At 34.5% G+C, this 1,384-nt stretch overlaps 1 long non-coding RNA gene across 1 annotated transcript; it reads left to right on the top strand.

Moving 5' to 3' along the window:
- The first annotated feature begins 536 nt into the window (after window positions 1-536).
- Window positions 537-1,129, top strand: LOC308406037. The gene is made up of 4 exons (XR_013973442.1): window positions 537-637; window positions 765-815; window positions 900-956; window positions 1,071-1,129. It is a non-coding gene; the product is annotated as an uncharacterized lncRNA (long non-coding RNA).
- The last annotated feature ends 255 nt before the right edge of the window (window positions 1,130-1,384 follow it).

Here is a 1,384-nt window from a genome sequence, read left to right on the forward strand (position 1 = left end):
GTGAAACAATCATTTTCAGCAAATCTCCAAATCAACATAAATTCACAATTAGTTCTGTAACAATTCTACAAGTAAGACTGCAAGTAGTGTAGAACAGGAGTCACAACATGAAACCACAGAGCAGAGTCATGCTGACAGTTTCTGACAGGAAACAGAAAATCTCAATGTAAACATCAGTTTTTGTTTCTTTATATTAAGATTTCAGATCCAAAATCTGACATTTTCTAGTTTCAGGTTTTGGATGTGAAAGAAGTTCATTTATCGTTCCGTTCATCATCGGACTTGTTAGTGGAATTATTGTCGTGCTGCTGCTGATGTGTTGCTATAAACAGATAAAGGGTGAGAGACTTTCTGATTGAAAATTTACAAGAAAAATATTTTTTTTAATGCTGTGACACTTTTAAACAAACTGATGTAATAATCTTTGTGCTTTTTACAGAACCCTGTTGTAACAGGTTGGTGCAGCAGTTTAGTTTTATTTATATAACTTTAAATGAAGCTAACTTTGAATTATTCCTCATTAAACTTACATTTTTTTGTTTCAGTCTCACTCAGTCTCAGAGCACCAATCAAAGCTCTGCTTCACAACAAGCATCCAACCAGAATGAAACTCAGGTTTACTCCTCTCTTCTTCATGGTGAGACCAGAAATTATTACTTTTCTCTTTAATACAGTTTTCAACACTCAGTTTTCCAGCAAACAGTGACAAAAACAAAAATAAATAATATTTTTCTTCCTTCTTTCTTATTTTCAATGACTTGCAGGTGATCTTTCAGTCTATGAATCAATCAGAGGCTCTGGAAACACTGGAAGTGGTACAAACAGTATAAACTTTGATAATAGCAGAGCTGTAAGAAATGTAAATATTTATTCTGACTGATCAAACTTCATTATTTCAGCAGATGAATACAACAACGTCACATCTGGATTTCAGCTTGAAGGTCTTGATAAAAGGAGTGAGTACAAGAAACATGAAATGTAATAATTGGTCGAATGTTTTTGTAACTTGTGTCATTTTAGAGGAAGACAGTCTCCATGTTATTAAACACAATAATCCATCATCACAACAGGCAGACATGATGGCACAGAGGAGAGCTCTGACTACAATAATGTGAATCCTGAATCAGCCTCAGGTACAAATGTGAACTCTACAGACACTGAGTCATTAGTAATCAGATTACATGTGCAGTTAAATGTGTGACATCATTGCTAAAGTTTGTGGAGCTGATGAGCTGAATCACTTTTTATACGATTGGCTTTAGTTGCGTTCTGCTGCTGTTGTGATGTCTGAATAAAATAGATGAGATCAGTTCTGTGTGATTAAAGCATGAACGTGTCAGAAAGCATCATCACATCTTTGGCAACATTATTTCTTTGTTTTTCA

Source organism: Rhamphochromis sp. 'chilingali' (genome assembly GCF_963969265.1).
Source record: "Rhamphochromis sp. 'chilingali' genome assembly, chromosome: 1".
Classification (NCBI taxonomy): Eukaryota; Metazoa; Chordata; class Actinopteri; order Cichliformes; family Cichlidae; genus Rhamphochromis; species Rhamphochromis sp. 'chilingali'.